Genomic DNA, 20,024 nt, shown 5'->3' with positions numbered 1-20,024 from the left:
GCTTTTGTTCGGAGCTCTAGTTCTCCCCCCCCCCCCCCACACACACATGTACGCGCAAACACACACGCCCACGGACGCGCGCATGCACCAGCTTCTGCCACCCAAACGCAGCTTTCAGTAGTAGCGCGGGATCGAATTTCGACATATGTTACGAAGTTTTGTTTATACAATTTATTTCGTAGTGTCTTGCGCGAGATAGCAAGTCTACCAACAGCCGGTAGAGCTGTTTATCACTTTGCGTGTTAACGATATATTAATCTGTTTCATAGACCAGATTATGCGCCTAGCTTCAATTGCCGCAGAAATACTCACGTTTAGCACGTCGGTGCGCGTTGCATGTAGGGGGTGAGGGACGTTCTGTCCCCAGCTGAGCTTTGAGAGAGCGCGCTGAGTTGTGCGGTTTTGTCGCATCAGGGGAATAACTCTTCCCGTTGGAGATGGGCCAGTCCATTCTGTTGTCATTTCCCTGTAGCCCTAAAGAAACGTGTCCTCTATGCCTTCATACACTGTCGCCACGTTAGTAGTGGCAAGCATAGGCGCTCATAGAATGTTCACAAGAGCTACGCATGCCTGCATTGTGTGTAGTGTAATTTACTGCCTGCTCTCACTAGAACTTTCATATATTCTCAAGTTCAGGGTGATAAGAAGGGGTGTTTTTCGAGATTAAAACTTCTGTGCAAGGTTGTTGTCGGGAACAATGTCTTGTTGCCTTGTTGGTTACACGAAACTGGTGACTTCTGGCACTGTATTGTCCATCATATACACAAGAGATCACAGCAAGACATCCACACCGGTACAATAAGCAGAGGAAGAAAAGTTAGAGGAAAATGCGGAGAAAGATATTGAATGAACAATAAAACAAAGACTATAATTAAACAACGGAAACATGCTCCTATCGTCTTCGCCTCTTTTCAGAACAAGTATTATCACTTCCCTCCGGCATAGCGCTACTGAAGGCGCACACACTCTCCCCTTCCTTTCCTCAAATAGTTTTAAAGGCTTCGATAACTTCTCTGTTTAAAGTATCTATTGACCGAGCCAACACCTTTGTGTCCGCGAACCTGGCCGCACAGTGCTTCACCCTTGGATCTTGTTCAGTGCCTTTTCTACACCAAGAGCAGTAGGTTGCCAAGTTCCTTGGAGCCGACAATGCTTCACACGCATTCCTGTGCTCCCTTAGCCTCTCACTGAGGGAGCGGCCAGTCAGCCTCACACACGCGTTCTCACATATCAGATAAATGTTATACACCACTCATTTGCTGCAGTTGACGAAGCGCTCCTTATTTCGCACGCCATAGCCTTCCTTGGGCTGACTCATTCTTTTCATCGTCCTGCACAGACTCTTTAAATTATTAGGTGCAGAAAGCACAACACTAAATTAAATCGGCTCTCAATCACCTTAAGACAATGGGAAATTTCGTGTACGTAGGGCAGGACCACAACCTGTCCCCTCTGCTCACTGTCTTTACGCTCTCTTGCCTGAGGTCGCATGATCCTTAAACAGCTTTAATCTACAGGTTACAAACGACTCTTACGGTATCCTCTTTTATTCAACGTCTCCATCTGTAGGTTAACATTCTCTCCCATAAAGTTTGGACAGGAAATGGACAGCGCCTGCCATAAACACGAGATAGCAAGCTCCCTCTTGACCAACTGTGTATGGCCTAAGTCGAAGGGAGAATGCTTTTTGCCTCTCCTGTCCTGCAATACGAACACTTATGTTCTTTATTAAATACGAGCCTTATATCCAAATGCTATATGTGTACGTTCTCTAGCAGCTAACGTGAACTCAAGGCACGAGTGTACATTCGGGAAGAGTACCACAATGCTCCCAATCTTGCTCTCCGTATACTCTCCATACGGCCGGCAAACCAAAAAGTCCTCTACATGCCGGAATGCCTTGCCCATCCCAACTTCCTTCATATGATTAAAAAGTGTCCTGTCACCCTATTTAAGGAAGTGATCACACAATTAGAAGCAATTGAAGATCCTATACAGATTCCATCTTTTTGCTTCAGAACATTTGCTGCTGATGACGAATTCAGATAAGCTGTTTGAACTCCTTCAACGGGCAGTATATATCAGGTGTTTCTCAGCTGCGAAAGATCTATTCTACATCATCACGTAGCGGATGACTATTCTCGCTGTTGAAGTAGCAATCGCACGTTACGGAGCTCTGAAGTTTCAAAATGAAAATGCAATGATCACTGTCGTTTTTTAGGGCTGCTGATGCTATACCTTCGTTCCTTGTACGTTGAATTTGAAGGAAGTGTTCTGGAGCAAAAAGATGGAATTTGCTTAAGGTCTTTAAATGCTCCTATATTTATTGATCTCTTTCTTGCCAAGGGCGACAGGAGTCTTTTGAGCCATATGAAGGAAGTTGGAGTGGCTAAAGCATTCCGGTATGTAGATGCTTTTTTTGGTTGCTTACCGTATATGGAGAGTGTATACGGAGACCAAGGTTGAGAGCATTGTGGCACTGTTCTCGAATGCACATACGGGCCTTGAGCTCATGTTTGAGCTACACGAGAACGCACAGATACAGTATTTGTATACAAGGCTAGTGCTCATGAAAATCATACGTGTTGGTATACAGGACACGAGAGACAAAAGGCGTTCTTACTAAGGCCATTCAAACTTCGTAAAGAAGGGGCTTGCTATCTCGTGTTTACGGCAGTCGCTGCCGCACCTGCACGGCGGCACGACTGCACATGGTGGGAGAGAGTGTTAACCTACAAATGGAGTGGTCGATTAGAAGTGCATCCCTAACAGTATTTTTGTATCTGCAGCTGAAAGCTGTTTAAAGATTGTTTGACATCGGGCAAGATAGGATAAAAAGATTGGGCAGAGGAGACAGGTTGTGGTCCTGCTCTACGCGCACGAATTTCACATCTTCTTAAGAACATCGCGAGCCGTATTAATGTCGGGGCTGTGCTTTCTGCACCGAGTAGGATAAAGGGTCTACGCAGGAAGGTGAAACAGAATGACCGATCTCAATGAAGGCTGCGGCGTGCTGCATGTGGAGCGCTTCGTCAACTGCTGAGATTAAGTGGTATATACGATTCCACGGACAAGCGCGATGGCGTATGTAGGGCACATTAGCTGCTACCACGATAAGAGGCTAAGGGAGCGCGGGAGTGCGTGTGAAGCATTGTCGGCACCGGAGAAGTTAACAACCTACTGCTCTTGATGTGGAAAATATTGCACTGAACAATATCTAAGAGTGAAGCATTGTGCGGCCAGGTTCGCGGACGTAAAGGTGCTGGCTCAGTCAATCGATAATTTTATTTCAGGTCAGCATAGGGAGCGAGTGAGTGTGCCTTCAGTAGCGCTCAGCAGGAAGGAAGTGCTAATGCTTAGTCTGGAAAAAAGAAAAAAAAAGAGGTGCATGTTTTTATTGTTTATACATAGTTTTCGTTTTGCTGTTGCTTTAACATGTTTTCTCTGAAACTTTATTCGTGTTTTCTTCCTCTTCTTATTTTACCCTTACTTTCCTTTGTAATAGAATGTTTCATTGTTCTTCATACCAGAAATTGCTAGCTGGTAGTGTGCGTATCACCGGTGTGGATGTCTTTTGATCTCTTGTGTATATGATCGATATTACAGCGCCTGAAGGCATCAGTTAAGGGTATACCTTGCGGCTTCGCAACGTTGGCGTTGCACCACGCTGTAATAGTGAACTGGAGTATAATGACGTTGCGCATGACATCGTGAACGACACGCCAGTCAGCGTATTTGTAATCAAGTGCCGTCACGACTGACAGACTGATAACATAAAGTGCAATCTTCTAGAAAAACAATTGCTACAAGAAAAATTTGCATCGCACAAATAGTTGCGAATGGATATATCTTAACCGTTCTGCAATTATTAGGTTATTTTTTGCGGAAGAACAAGCACGACAATGGGGGTACTTTCAAAGAAGTACATTGAATGACGTTCATTTTTTCCCACATACAGATAAGCCGTATGATCCATCGTACAGCAAAAGGAGTAAGTATGCACGATGCAGCATCATCGCATTTTCAGCTGCTGCGGATCCGCAGTGTGCCACGCGTGCTCTGTCCAAACTACGGGAAGTAGTGTGTGCTCGGTCTTGTCATGCGTGACTTTTCTGAAAATTCTCGTCTAATTTCGCTCAAAGAAATATGCGAGGATTCACAAACCTTATGTCAGCAAAACGCACGCGTCTAAAACAGAGGTATTGAGTTGTATTCATTATGTCTGCAATTACGCCAGTTCGTTGCCCTGTACAATTCTTCGTTAGTAGATGTGATTGGAAGTTTAACAAAACTTGAAGTTGGGCTAGATGGTGCATTGTAAATTGACTGAAGATAAAGCGCACGGGAAGACACACACAAGAGAAAAAGACACAGGACACGCGATGTGATTGGAGTAACCTTCCTGGATATTGACATTGCGATTTCGCAGTATTAGTCCTAGGTGGAGATGTTTTCAATTTGTTTTTGCGACGATTATGACAACGCGGGACTTGACACTAATGTAAAACTCAATTGATTTAGTGATTTACAGCTTTTTGCGCTTGGACCAGAAAAGTATTACCATTCCGAATGATTGGGAACTTTAGGCCAGAGTACGCTTTTGACAATAACCTGTCTGGCTTGTGCGACTCGTTCTTTGGAGCCCGCAAAGCTCAGCCCGTTCCGAAACATAGTTTTTGAACCTGTACAAACAGCCCTTTTTAAAATCTTCCACTGGGCACCCAAGGCCCTCCTTAAATTACTTTGTCCAGCATTCCGGTTACCATTTTAGTAGCCGATGGGAAAAGCTTCTATATGAGAGCTTTCTTTAAAACTCATCGCACTAATACTTTCCAGTGCGCACGTGTCTCTTTACTCGCGAGCAATATGTTCATTGCACGAGGTCGTTCACCTCTTCCCTTTGAAGGTGCAGATAGAGAGCAAATGCCAAACAACACTCATCACATATGCGGAACAAATATCAATGTCACATTCACCTGCCGCGTTTCAGGCTGCGAGATAAACATAGCGTCAAAGCACTGCTGGCCGTCCGCACACAACACTCATCACATATGCGGAACAAATATAAATGTCACATCCACCTGCCGCGTTTCAGGCTGCGAGATAAGCATAGCGTCAAAGCACTGCTGGTCGTCCGCAGGCAACACTCATCACATATGCGGAACAAATATAAATGTCACATCCACCTGCCGTGTTTCAGGCTGCGAGATAAGCATAGCGTCAAAGCACTGCTGGCCGTCCGCAGACAACACTCATCAAATATGCGGAACAAATATAAATGTCACATCCACCTGCCGTGTTTCAGGCTGCGAGATAAGCATAGCGTCAAAGCACTGCTGGCCGTCCGCAGACAACACTCATCACATATGCGGAACAAATATAAATGTCACATCCACCTGCCGCGTTTCAGGCTGCGAGATAAGCATAGCGTCAAAGCACTGCTGGCCGTCCGCAGACAACACTCATCACATATGCGGAACAAATATAGATGTCACATCCACCTGCTGCGTTTCAGGCTGCGAGATAAGCATAGCGTCAAAGCACTGCTGGCCGTCCGCAGGCAACACTCATCACATATGCGGAACAAATATCAATGACACATTCACCTGCCGCGTTTCAGGCTGCGAGGTAAGCATAGCGTCAAAGCACTGCTGGCCGTCCGCAGACAACACTCATCACATATGCGGAACAAATATCAATGTCACATCCACCTGCCGTGTTTCAGGCTGCGAGATAAGCATAGCGTCGAAGCACTGCTGGCCGTCCGCAGACAACACTCATCACATATGCGGAACAAATATAAATGTCACATCCACCTGCCGCGTTTCAGGCTGCGAGATAGGCATAGCGTCAAAGCACTGCTGGCCGTCCGCAGACAACACTCATCACATATGCGGAACAAATATAGATGTCACATCTACCTGCCGTGTTTCAGGCTGCGAGATAAGCATAGCGTCAAAGCACTGCTGGCCGTCCGCAGACAACACTCATCACATATGCGGAACAAATATCAATGACACATTCACCTGCCGTGTTTCAGGCTGCGAGATAAGCATAGCGTCAAAGCACTGCTGGCCGTCCGCAGACAACACTCATCACACATGCGGAACAAATGTCAATGTCACATCCACCTGCCGTGTTTCAGGCTGCGAGATAGGCATAGCGTCAAAGCACTGCTGGCCGTCCGCAGGGTGCAAAATATATAAACAATTATCTCGCAATGAGTGGCGGGGCTACTCGTACGTGCTCCTAGCAGGCGATCTTTCACGCCATCTATATCTTCCATCATTCAAAAAACCGTCTTAGAGTACGTTTGTCGCTGCCCTCTAGACCACAAACAGCCTGCTTTAAATACACCTAAGAGCGCTAAGCATAGCGCGTCTGATGCGTGCCTCTTGCAGTTTTCACTGATTGTACCTCATTGCTCAACAGCCCCCAGTGAGCAGCACTTGCTCTAATAGTGTTAGAAAGAACGAACGATCGTGTTGAGAATGATGGGAGGAAGTTGTTACAAATTAGAAGACGTACAGTGACAACAAAAACCGGTATGATAAAATCATTATTGCATGTTACATTACCATGCTTTGGCGTTCAGCAATCACTTCCTTCCATCGCGAAGAAAGATGACAGAGCTATTAGCATGTCTTGGACAAAAGTCCTGAAGCTAAAGGATTTTTCTGTCGGCCGCAAAACGAACCAATAAAGGCATCTATAAAGTCAAAATGACATTTACTATGCTGGGAAATGATTTTTAATGACAGCAAGAAACTGGCTCATTACATTTCACAGCCCTTTATTCTTTACTGCGCTATGACGGCCTCAGTTTGTGGCTGAGACAAAAAACCTTTGGCTTGTGAACTTGTCACCAAGGCTGTACCTTAAGAATATTTCGTGTTTAAATGGACGCACCACTTAGCTACAAATACAGTACAGTGTAGCGTAAAATACTGCACTTTACTACTCATTCAAGGTAGCTGTGCAAAACAACTGTGAAAGCAAATCAGAAAAACTAAGGGAGGCGGTATATTACCTTTGAAATTGAACTTATAAGTGTGTACAATTTTGTGTGTCCAGAAGCAAAAATACGGCAAGTACATTTCTGAAGAGAAAAATAAACCATCATTATCTAAATGCATTTCTGTTGCAGGTATCACCAAAATCACTTCTGTTTTGCCTGTGTCTAGTTTCAGTGCCGGATGGCCGATGCTTCAAAGCAGATCCAGAATCCGTCACACAATATCTGCAGCTCTTTGGAGCTGAACTGAAGGGTGTTATATAAACGCTAGTAGGCAAATACAAGCAACTATGCTTTAGGCACTCTGAGATACCCCGGCGCCAACAGCATCGGCTGTCGAACCGTCTTCCGTGAGTGATTTTGCATTCTCTGGAGGATAGGTAGAAGACGGGGCATTGTATGCTAGGCTAAAACATGTAACTTTCTATGAGCCCGCTGCAGTGTCAGAGATTCCCCGAGCCCAAAAACGTTTATAGTTTTTTTTCTCATCATCAGGCAAACTGGAGAAAGTGGCAGTTACTACCTGACACCGGCCGTCGAAATAAAATCTATTCTACACAAAACGATAATTGCTGGCAATCTTCGGACGCCACGAAAATGGAGCCGTAGCACTGGTTTTAGTGCACGACTGCTCCATGGCAGTCTGTGTACTTCAAATACACCGCTGCCGCGTCTAGGCGTGGAAAGCTGAATGACATTGCGGCAGGAAACGTTGGATAGTTGTGGATGTATGTATCTGTACAAAAATGTTTGGGGCACACATAGGCTCCGCCTGTAAGGGCATAACGTGATAGCGTATATGCTATCTCATATACAAGCCGCGTGTTTCTAACTAAGCCGTATTTACGTGCCTCAGTGTTTCGGCTTAACGTGTTATGAAAGGAGAGGCTGAACGCAAATTCAGGCAACCCTACGTTCTCTCAGGGCTCAGCCACGTCAGCTCCCAGATGTCGCCCGCCATCTCCTGACCTTTCGGTCGCTGCGCCGGCAACGGATATTCGGTGGATGGGGCCTGTAATGCTAACTTGTTATTAAAGAGTACCAGGTGTGCGAAGCGGAAGAATAAGTCAAACAGCAGAAGAAAAAAAAGCGAGCACAACCGGCTCCGCAGGGGCTAAAAAGGCGATGGCGCTATAGCCTCCCGCGCCGCACCTGATGTCTAGCTATCATCCGCGATTACCTTTCTCAAAACGTTGCGGCGTGGACCTTCCATTCCAAACGTCAGTACACCGGTACGCGGATCAAAACTTAAATTCATATTTGTTGTTTTTACGCAACATCGGTTTCTGCGACTGGATTAGCTCATCATTTCTGTTTGTCTAAATCACGCTTGCGCGAGTAACATAAACACCGAGTATATGACAGTGCTAGGATATTGCTGCTCTATCTGCACACGCAGGCAGACATTTGTCTCGCGACTGGTAACGGATGTATTCCATCTTGCCTTCTCTTGTTCATTCAGCGAAAAAGCTTTACTCTGGCTTGATGGTGATGCGAGTGAGACGGTGGGTATGGTGATGAACCCTGTGGGGCTTATTTTGCGACTGATGGTTGGCTGGGCTCAGTAGATGTTATTCGTGGATGGATAAACTCCGTGTGACACAAGTTTCCAGTGCTGAATTTAATAAGCAAAATGCAAATAATAAGATTGCGTAACATTGGCTTTTGCTCACTCGGTGCCAAGTATTATACAGACTCTACCCAAACCATCCGTGTTAAATTTGTTGGCCTAACTCCTCTAATCAACGGCCCTTAGCCACCACCTGTCCTACATTCCACGTGAACAGCCCTCACGGCTGCCACCTACCGAAAGCCTCGCGCCTTCGCTCCTAATCGGGTATGTCAATATTTCTCTCACCACTCTTCGACCAATAGATAATAATGCCGCTATTATCAGGAAATTTACACAATATTAAACAACACACAACCTTTTCGCTGTTCTCGCATCTAGGCGAAAAATAATTAGAGACACACGGTGCTTGTTACCCGAACATTCACCTCATCGCCTCGTGTTGGAATCGACTACAGAAAAAGGACAGGCAACTATGCCGCTTCCGTTGAGGAACAACAGACAGATAGAGGACAGACATACAGAAAAACTAATAACACCAAGGAGTTAAGGGCCCACAAGCCTCTGGTCCCAGCACGACCCGACCATAACTCAACTGTTAATGTCCCTAAGGTTCATAACACTGACATTCCGTGCGGTGGCGATTGTCTCCACGGCCGGGTCCTTTGAGTGCAGAATGGTTTTCCCAGGTCTTGAAGTACTCTATACCTAGCGGGAGGGGAGCGCCGAGCACTGGGAGCGGCTGACTGGGGCAGAGGCAAAGGGCTCTGGGCATAGGGTACAGGCAGAAATGAGAAAGGAGGGATGGTGTTGCGATAGGATTGTTATGCCTAATCGTTTTGTTAATACGTTCTCGTTGAAGGAGAAAAGCAAAGGAATGAACAAACAACTGAATGTACTGGTTATTAAAAGGAAGCACATTAAAACGCGTCTGCTTCACACAAAGTTCGTTTAGCGACAGCCGCCTTCGTCGTTGTCCCCGAACGTGTCTGCCCCAGAAACGGTGAGCGCCTCAAAGAACGGTGCGGTAGTACCAGCATCCTCCGCGCGGACAACCGTTCTTTTGCGGACAGCGTTCGCAACACAGCGTTCGTAACAAGGGTAATGGGTGAGTGAAGAGTGTGTTTGCAGGCTCCGCCATAATGTTGCGTGTTTACTGTGTACGGAGGGGTGGGGGCAGAGTTAGCGCAGTGCTGTGTAAGCCTGCGTCCGCTCGAATGAAATCACTCCTTCGTGAATTCCGGACTCGAGACCACCTGAGCCCGGTTTAAAGAACCGTGTAGTCGATAGTTTGACGGCATATCGTCTGGTCAGGAACCATGGCTAAAATTCACTGGCCACTGACTAAGGTCAAAACACGAAAGACGAAAAGGAATGCGGTACTCTGAAAAAAATTTCCAGTGATTCTAGAGGGAGCAAGGTACCGAGAGTCAGCACCATTAGGATCCTGGGGTATTTCCTACAGCAGAATAGGATAACCACCGCTATCCTGAAAAAGCTGCACACGTATGTCGACCAGGTAACGGGGATATTCAGGTGAATCTCTCACAGGAACAAAGGCCTCAGAGAACGCTGCCTAATAAATCTGCTTCGTGCCTTTGTAATCAGCAGGATAGCTTATGCCACCCCCTTTCTCAATCTCACTCCTGGTGAAGTAGAGAAGTTAGAGAAAAGAATCTGAACGTCGTTCAAAAGGGCTTTAGGCATCCCCCCCAATTCGTCGACAGAGAAGCTTCTAGCTATGGGAATGCATAATACCTGGGAAGAGATTGCTAAAGCGGTCAGGGAGGCCCAGATTTGGCGGCTTAACTCCACTGTAGTGGGCCGAAAATTACTGCAAGAACTACAGCTTCAGTCAGGTGAGCCAGCCTATGTCGCTGAACTCCTGGAGCTTGAGACGCAGAGACTATTCAAAATTGCGCCGATCCCTAAGAATATGCACCTGATTCATGACAAGGAACGGAGAATGCATAGAGCAAAATTTATTCAAAGCAAACTAAAAAACGACCCTCCAGAGGATTCAGCCTATTGCGATGCTGCCTGCGGGCTAGAAGGGGCCGCGGTCATAGAAGTGGTAGATGGGAACCACTCCCAGAAAGTAATTGGATCTATTAATACGCGTAACGCTTTAATAGGTTTTAATAGCTAAAGAGGCTGCGATAGCGCTAGCATGTACAGGCACTAAAGCCAGAACTATCCTTTCAGACAATAAAGCGGCTGTTAGGAACTTCGACAAAGGCCTAATTTCCTAGCAGGCGGCCAGTCTACTGAGAGAGCACACGCTAAACCGGGAGGTTTCAGTCATCTGGGTTCCAGCTCACGAGGGTCTACCAGGCAATGAGGCTGCCCATTGCCTCGCTGGAGATGTACATCCGAGCGGCCATAGAGACCCCGCTACCCGGAGACAAAGACCCCCTCATCACCTTCAAGGAGGTCTCTGAGACTCCCAGACTAAACAGAAGGATCTATCCACCACCAGATAGGTCCCTGATTCCCTCGGAATGCAGGGCCTGGCGGAAACTTCAGGCCAATCGTTTCTTTCCTCATGTTACTCTCCATAATGAGTTGACAGGGGACCCAGAGGCTTGCAATCTCTGCAACGTACCTCTGAGTCAAAATCACCTAATCTGGAAAATGCCCCGATTTTCCGAGAGCTAAAAAAACTGATCCCCTTGATCAAATTACCTGGGAGTCCTACACCGCAGCCCAAATGTGGATGAACAAAAGATCGTCCTACGCCTGGCGGAGAAGGCTTACTCCAAGACCTTTTCTGCGGCCACGGCGCAGGAGAGCTGGCAAGGATACCCTCCCCCTGGCGGAGCCCCTGCCCCGAGGTCCATGTCGGTGTAAATAAAGTCTTCGCACTCACTCACTCACTCCGGTGATTCTACCACCTGTTAGACCCCAGCACACCTAGTGGGAGAAGCGCGAAACGTCCGGCGTTGTTACGAGCCACATCACGCTGAAGAGCCGACTTGGTAGCCCATCTTCGTCTCTCTTATGACGTCGCACCACCTGTTAGACTACAGCGCACGAAGTGGGAGAAGCGCGAAACGCCCGGCGTGGCTACGAGCCATGCTACGCTGAAGAGCCGACTTGGTAGCCCAGCTCTCACGCTGGTATGACGTCAGTAGTCACGTGCTGTAAAGCGTAACTACCGAACCACGCTACGCTGAAGGCTCGAAACCTGGTGTTGTATTGCTTTCGCAATAAAAAAAAGCAAGTTTTTGTTATTAAGGCGAAAGCTTTTCTTGGCTCATGGTTAAAATCTCGCGTACGCGAGATCTGTGCGTGAGATTGGTTCGCTAAAGCGTGTGCACAATTAGAGGCGCGCTGTAGTATGATTCTCGCATCTAAACCGCGGAATGCTCGCATTTCAAATTTCGCATCGCACAGAAGTGGCATTTTATCTTTAGAAATTTTTAATACCAATTTTTTTGGGGGTACTTGCTTGATTCAATCAAAAGAAGTAGGATGTTTTTACCGTACGCGGCGGCGGCAAATCAAAAGAAACCATTGCCATAACGACAACACCGGTGGCGCCATCTTGTGCAACAACCTTCCGTCGCCTTTTGTTCTGTTGTTACAGAGTTGGGGGAAACAGCACAAGATGTCGCATCTGGCTACAAATGTTCTAGCCTCAATAATCTGGTGTTAGCGTTGCGATGGTTGCTTCACCGCCGCCGCATGTAGTAAGAACATCCCACTTCTTTTCATTGAATCAAGCACGTGCCCCTACCAATTTGATATTGAAAAATCATCATCATCATCATCATCATCAGCCTGATTATACCAACTGCAGGGCAAAGGCCTTTCCCATATTTCTCCACTTAACCCGGTTCTGTGCAAGCTGCATCCACTTGACCCCTGCGAACTTCTTAATCTCATCCGCCCACCTAACTTTCTGCCGCCCCCTGCTACGCTTTCCTCCCCTTGGAATCCAGTTTGTTACCCTCAGCGACCATCGGTTATCCTCTCTTCGCACTACATGTCCTGCCCATGTCCATTTCTTCTTCTTAATTTCTACTGGAATGTCGGTAACTTGAGTTATTTCTCTGACTCAATCTGCACGCTTTCTATCTCTTAATGTTACCCCTACCATTCTTCGTTCCATAGCCCTCTTGGTTGTTCTCAATTTAAGTAGAACTCTCTTGGTTAGCCTCCACGTTTCAGCCCCATAGGTGAGTACAGGCAAGATGCAACTGTTGTATAATTTCCTCTTGAGCGATACCGGTAAGCTGCTAGTCATAATCTGCGAGTGCTTGCCAAATGCGCTCCATCCCAATGTTATTCTTCTTGTTATTTCCTTTTCGTGGTCCGGATCTGCAGTTACTACCTGTCCTAAGTAGACATATTCGTCCACTACTTCCAGTATTTCGCTACCTAATGCAAACTGCTGTTCCTTCCCGAAGCTGTTGAACATTACCTTAATCTTCTGCATATTGATTTTCAAGCCTACCTTTCTACTTTTCCTGTCTAGGTCATCAATCATTATTTGCAGTTCATCCCCCGAGTTGCTTAGCAAGGCAATGTCATCAGCAAATCGCAGATTACTCAGGTATTCTCCATCTACCCTTATCCCTAACTGCTCCCATTCCAAGTCTCTGAATACTTCCTCTAAACAAGCCGTGGGTAGTACTGGAGAGATTGTATCTCCTTGCCTAACACCTTTCTTTATAGGAATTTTGTTACTTTCCTTATGCAGAACTATGGTTGCTGTGCAGCCACTATATATATCTTCCAGCACTTTCACGTACGGCTCGTCTACCCCCTGATTTCGCAATGCCTGCATCACCGCCGAGGTTTCAACTGAGTCAAATGCTTTTTCGTAATAAATGAATGCTATGCATAAGGGCTGGTTATATTCCGAGCATTTTTCTATCACCTGATTGATGGTATGGATATGATCGGTAGTAGAGTACCGTTTCCGAAACCCTGCTTGATCCTTTGCTTGATTGCAGTCTAAGGTTGTCCTGATTCTATTAGCGATTACCTTAGTAAATACCTTATACGTAACAGACAGTAGGCTGATTGGTCTGTAATTTTTAAGGTCCTCAGAGTCCCCTTTGTTGTGAGTGAGGATAATGTTTGCATTCTTCCATGGTTTCGGTACCGTCGATGACACCAGGCACTGCGTATACAGGGTGGCCAGTTTTTCTAGCACGATATCCCCCCCGTCCTTCAGCAGATCTGTAGTTATCTGATCCTCTCCAGCTGATTTCCCCCTTTTCATAGTTTCTAGTGCTTTCTTGACCTCGTCCTTCGTCACTGGTGGAACGTCTGGAACGGCTACTTTGACTATATTTTCCATATTAGTGATGACGTTGCCCGCTTTGTCCCTTATCGCATACATCTGGTTTTTGCCTATGCCCAATTTCTTCTTTACCGCTTTAAGGCTTCCCCCGTTCTTTACAGCATGCTCAATTTTCTCCATGTTATACTAACGGCAATACTAACGACAAAATGCCATTTCTGTGCGAAATTTGAACTGCGAGGATTCGACGGTTTAGCTGGGAGAAGCATTCTACAGCGCGTCTCTAATTGTACAACATGCTGTACATTTCGCGAGATGTGTCATCGCCATCTTTATGACAACGTAGGGGGCTCTACGATCAGCTGCGCTGCTCTGTATTGCCAATCCCACACTTAGAACGGACGCGCGCCAAGGAACGCCGCCCGACAGGCGCGACGGCGTACCGTTCAATGCACGCGTTCCAAGGAAAGAAAATTTCCACTGTACGGCACCAGCCCTGCATTGTTAGCAAAATCAATACAAGGGGCGCGTGATGTACCGTGTACAGCAGCAACGGTCAGGCTTTCGCCCTTCGGCATACAGATTCTGCTGTGCGCTACGAAATTTTTAACGCGTATCTTTAAAGACGAAGGGGAAGAGAAACCTTGTGATCTGAAAGACTGAGTGTAAACGCAAATTTCCAGCATGCTGGCTCCCGTGGGACGCACGTGTCGCCACAAGCGACACTCATCAGCGTGAAGTGTCATTTGCAGTGTGCCTGTGTACTGAGGAAGATAGAGCCCTCGTGGGATCCCTGTCAACTTCCTGTTTCTCTCCAGGCCAACACCCTGTTTCTCTTTCTGCCCCTCGCTCACAAACCTAGCCTGGCTTGCAAGAATACAATGTGACTACGAATACAAACATATCATTTATTAATAATTGTGTTTAGAGACAATATCAGTGAAACGAACTAAAACAAGTAAATGGAGGCAAAACTATTTATAGCGGCTAAAAATAAGTCTATAGGAGTAAAGTTTCCAAATGGTGGTTCTTCTTCTCTGTGCACCAGTGGTGCGCCGTCAGAGACGGTAATGTGGTTCAGCGGATGTTTTTTTTTTTTCGCCAGAGGAGTCCCGTCAGAGACGGTATGGGTGAAGACTTGAAGGCAGGGGTTGGCGAGAAGAAAAAAAACTGAATATTTATACACACAGCAAATATTTACAGCATTTACGACAGAGATGTAAGGTGGAACCGACAAAAAGGGAAATATTCCCACCTCGGCATAGCCGACGATGCAGAGCATCAAAACCTCTCCCGGAACGCCGGATCGTGCCCTCGGGCTTGGTTTTAACCCCCTTAGGTCCAGCCCTAAATTCCGTCACAACCAATCACCACAAAACATCGACCGTGTTGGTTGGTTCTGATGTCCAGCGCCCCCTTCAACTTTAGGATGACTAAACCCTCTCTCTCATAAGCAAAAAAGGAAAGGCAAAACTCCTAGGGTCACGTCCTTCGATTGGGCGCTTCATGAATGAGCGTCTCACCTGCCCCCGCGCGGTCGAGACAGCGCGTTCAACCCGATGTACCCCCCCCAAAAAAAAGAAACAAAAGAACAGAGCGTTCTTGTCACGACCCTCCTGTCGTCACGAGTGCGTTCGCTACAGCGTTCCATCGGGGCCCGCGCTAATCTGGTGCCCGTCGTTTCCTTACACGCCCCTTCTGAGATTCTACACGGTGCCCGAGGGCGCCGTTTAGAATTAATTCCTTCAAGTGACCGATGAACCTAGCTTCACTGCCCAAATGCGACCACAACGCCAACACTACATACGGACAAACAATACTCACATATTGTGGGAGCATCACAACAAAAAACAAAGTATCATGATCACAAGCATACAAAAAAAAAAAAACAGAACTAAAAGGCTACAGTGATCCCTTCACACCAACATTCGTGGACAACTCTGCCCCAATGACAGCTACGAATACGTGGACAGTCTACGAAACTCCACTGCGTCCACTCCCACATGCATTCACTTGTTTCGCACCCTCGAGTCTCTTGATCACTTCACTGTTGCCGTGAGAAGGGGTCCTCCCCCGCCTCCGCCCTGGCCCGCGCGGCACTGTCCGAATTTCAGCAACTATTACGCAGCCGAGACAATGCGTCAGAGTTACCATGCGAGCGCCCTTTCCGGTGCTGCACCATTACATTGTACCTTTGTAACGCTAGTGTCCAGCGTGTTAGCTTAGCTCCTAGCGGAGCGCTGAGCGAGAGAAAGGAAAGGGGATTGTGGTCAGAAACCACGGTAACCAGGGCGCCGAAGAGCCAGACGTCAAACTTCTTTAATCCCCAAATGACCGCAAATGCCTCCTTCTCGATCGTAAACCAGCTGGTTTGCGTCGGAGAAAACGTGATTCGCAAACGCGATCGGGACTTCTGCGCCGTTTTCATCCCGCTGAGATAAGCAAACCGCTGCGGCGAACGCTGAGGCGTCGGTGTAAAGCCAAAATGGCTTGCTCGGGTCCGACGTCGCAAGAGCAGCGGCCTGACAAAGCGCATCCTTGAGCCACTGAAACGCCCGTTCGGCTTCCGCAGGCCACGGAATTTTGTTCGGCCCCTTTTTTCTCGTGAGCTCTGTCAACGGCCTCGCCACCTCAGCATAGTTGCGCACATACTCCCGATAGTAGCCGCACAATCCGAGGACACTCCGCAGCTCTCTTTTAGCCATTGGGGCTTCCAGCCCTTTGATTGCAGCCGATTTATCGGGGTCTGGCGCGTGCCGCCCTGATCCGACAATGTGTCCCAGGTAGCGTATCGACCCCGCGCCACCTGACATTTTTCTACCTTTACCCTGAGGTTGGCCTGTCTTAGAGCCTCAAAAACCTGGCGTAGATGTTGCAGGTGTTCCTCTAGCGTTCCGCTGAACACCGCAATGTCATCGAGGTATGCGCACGCGTACTCTGAATGTGGGCGCAAGAGGTTGTCCATCGCCCTCTGAAACGTTCGCGCTGCGTTCTTTAGCCCGAAGGGCATCACTTTCCACGCGAACTGTCCTCGGTGACACACGAACGCTATTATGAGCTGGGCGGAGGGGGCCATCGGCATTTGCCTGTACCCCCTTCGTAGGTCGAGCAACGTGATAAAACATGCCCTGCCTACTTGCATTATCAGTTCTCGCGGTACGGGGGTACGGGTGATAAAACGTGCCCTGCCTACTTGCATTATCAGTTCTCGGGTACGGTGGCGGACTCATCGGGTAGGCGTCCGCCACCGTACCCGTGTTCAACACGCGAAAGTCCACGCATAACCGTATGCTCCCATCTTGTTTGGATACGCAGACGACGGGATGAGCATGTGGGCTTTCGAGCGGGGAGATTAAGCCAAGGCTCAGCAGTTCATCTACCTGTTTGCCCGCTTCCCCTCTTAAGCTCGCTAGCACCCGGTACATGCGCAATGCTTTTGGCGTGAAGCCTCTTTCCAGGATGATGTCATGTTGCTTTACATTGGCTACTCCAGGCTTGCCGTCAAACAAGTCTTGATAGTCTCCGAATATCCTCACGATCTGCTCTCGCACTTTGCTCTGCAGGTGGGCACTCATGTCCGCGGGGAACAGCTTAGGATCTGTTCGGCGAACCGGCAGCCGAGGTGTGCATTCTACCTCCCTGAAAGAACCGTCCTCCCCGAACATGACGCTCAACGCCATTGCCCTACTATGGTAGGCCCGGAGCTTACTGGCATGAAATAGCTTTCGGCTACCTTCGGGCATTTCGACAAAATATGAGTGGTCCCTATACCGGCCCGTAACCGCTCCCGGCCCCTTCCATTTTGGGAGCATTTTCCCCGTGAGTGGTCGTCGAAGACCAACACCTCTTCTCTCACCTCGAAACTTTTATTGGAAGTCCGCTTATTAAACTGGCGGGCATACGCGTTCTGTTGTTTCTCGCTAATCAACTCAGCTGTCTCGGCTGCTTGCCTTAAATGCGTTTGCAACTGCTTCAGGTACTCCGAGGGGGATGTCGCAAGGGTCGGGGGCACGTTTACTTCGCCTGTCCACGCCCGCTTCATAACACCTAACGGGCCTGTCGGTTGTCGACCGTAAAGCAGCTGGAAGGGAGCCACCCCCGTAGTATCGTTGGGCACTTCCCTGTAGGCTCACAGAAGAAAAGGGACATACCTGTACCAATTCCTACCTTCCTTTTGTATCACATGATAAAGCATGTTCTTAAAAGTTCTGTTGAACCGTTCAACTGCCCCATTGTTCTGCGGGTGGCCTGGGGTTGAAAACCTCGGCGAACAGCCTAGCCTTGTCAGATAAACTTTGGTGAGCTCGGCGGTGAAGTTTGTGCCGCAGTCAGATACGACTATTTCCTGCACACCAGTCCGGCTGAACACCGTCAGGAGGGCGTCGCCGGTAGCTTTTGCGCTGATTGAGCCTAGGTATACCACCTCAGGCCAGCGAGTGCACAGATCGATGATGCACAACGCATGCCTGTGACCCCTCCCCGACGAAGGCTCAAGCGGCCCGATTACGTCGACGTTCACCTGTTCAAACGGATAGCGGGGTCTCACCAGTGGTTGAATGGGTATGTTGTCCGCCCTGCATAAGTCCGATCTCATCTGGCAACTCTGCAACTATTGCAGTGGCGTCTCACGTCCTCCTCAATCCCTGGCCAAAAGAAACTATATTTTATTCTAGCCTTAGTCTTACGAAATCCTAAGTGACCTCCCCAACTCGATTCGTGGGCCATCTGTAGGACCTCCTCCCGCTTAGATTTAGGTAGAACAAGTTGTGATACTGGTTGTCCCATCAACCTGTCCGCGTGATAAAGGAACCCTTCTACCATACTGACATACCTCCCTTGCATGCATGCGCGTCCTTCCATGCCCTTTCCAAAGTTGCGTCTGCTCGCTGTTGCTCCCGAAACATTTCCGCTTGGCTTTTCCCCGTGTCGCCCGCAGTGACCTCGGCCGGTGCCACCTCTTGTGAGTCTGCTTCTGTCTGTTGTACCGAAATTACCGCAATTATGGCCCTTTCGGTCTGCTCCGTGGTGCGCTCTGCCTCCTCCGTCGCTATGCCGGTCGCGGCTTCCTCTGTATCAGTCGCGGCTTCGTCTGTGTAGGTCGTGGCTTCCTTGCCCCCGGGAGCTACGACTCCTTTGAATCCGCCTGCCTCCTTCAGGGATTCCCACGCCTCTTGGGACAACAGAGAATCTGTTTGCGCCACCAGCTTATCAGTGATGGCGCAGAGCACTGGCACGGCTTCCGCCACCTCAGCAAAAACCCCTGTGTCGTTACGCATAGTTAGCGGTACCAGCGCGAGCTTAGCTTTTACCTGTTTACCGAAGGAAGAAACCAGGTTTATCGACCCGTGGGGCTGCGTCAACCCGGTTGGCACAACACTCTCCCTTACGACTGTAATCTCGGCCCCCGTGTCGAGAATAGCACTGATTTTCTCGTCCCTACAATAAAGGGTCAAAGGTGTGAGCTCACTACGCACGCTTGATGCGTCTGCCATTGTGACCCTTGCAGAAAGGTTGTCCCCGTTCGTGTTGGGGGCCTTTTCATGGGTTTGGTTTTGGTTATGTGGGCAACCTTTAGATGTTCTGTAGATCCGCACCTAAAACAGCCTTTGGACCGAGATCTAGCGTTCAGCACCTGAGGTTTAGAGCGTCTTGGTTCTCTCAATTGCGTGACTGCTCTTCCGCTAGCGCCCTGGCCTCTACTCAGCTCCGATTTCTTCCCGGCGCTGTTTTTGCCCTCAGCCTCTTCAAACGTTTGTAGGAGTGAAGCCATCTCGGGTGCCTTCACCCATCTCTTTCCTTCTTGAAGGATTACGTACTTAAGCGCCTCGTCTGAAAAATGACATTTTACCTGGTCCGCCACCAGCAATTTGGTTAGCCCTTCTAGGGTTTTGACTCCTCGCGACTCTAGGTACAAATGTAACTTTGTAGGCATGTGACGAAAGGTCTCCACCCCTCATTTTCCCTCTTTTCTTACCCTCGAAATCTGTTTAGGCATTCGCCCGTCGAAAGCTTTAGCTCTTCAAGCACCATCCTTTTGAGCGCGTCATAATGTTTATGCTGAGATGGTGTCAGCCGCGTAGAAAGAAAGTGTACTTTTTCTGCTATCAATGGGAAAATTATTTGACCCCATCGGCCTCTTGGGACGTCGTACACCTGAAGCGTGTTCTCAGTGGACTCAAACCACT

The 20,024-nt window shown here is 48.2% G+C and overlaps 1 pseudogene; it reads right to left on the bottom strand.

Annotated features, from left to right (window-relative positions):
- The window catches only part of LOC146200922 (uncharacterized), a 38,103-nt pseudogene extending 18,988 nt beyond the window's left edge, over positions 1 to 19,115 (bottom strand).
- Positions 19,116 to 20,024: the final 909 nt, after the last annotated feature.

Source organism: Amblyomma maculatum, chromosome 2, assembly GCF_055883805.1.
Source record: "Amblyomma maculatum isolate TAMU_Amacu chromosome 2, ASM5588380v1, whole genome shotgun sequence".
NCBI lineage: Eukaryota > Metazoa > Arthropoda > Arachnida > Ixodida > Ixodidae > Amblyomma > Amblyomma maculatum.
This window is presented reverse-complemented; position numbering and strand designations above follow the sequence as displayed.